Source organism: Egretta garzetta, unplaced genomic scaffold, assembly GCF_000687185.1.
Source record: "Egretta garzetta isolate BGI_Z169 unplaced genomic scaffold, ASM68718v1 scaffold321, whole genome shotgun sequence".
Taxonomy (NCBI): Eukaryota; Metazoa; Chordata; class Aves; order Pelecaniformes; family Ardeidae; genus Egretta; species Egretta garzetta.
The window spans coordinates 1,986,629-1,986,829 of NW_009258756.1; positions in this window are offsets into that span (position 1 = coordinate 1,986,629).

The window sequence follows — 201 nt, forward strand, 5'->3', positions numbered from 1 at the left end:
CTCACGGGGGAGGGCGGCATTCCCGCCCCGCACCCAGCAGCGATGAGACGCAGGCGCTCAGGCCCACCAGACCAGGCCCCTGCACTGGCCATGACTGCCCACGGGCCTGGGGAAATGGCGGCAGGCGGGAAGCAGGCGGGACGGGCCCTCGATGACCGAGGCTTCCCCGCGCCCCCGGGGTGTTCCCCATCCCTTCACGCC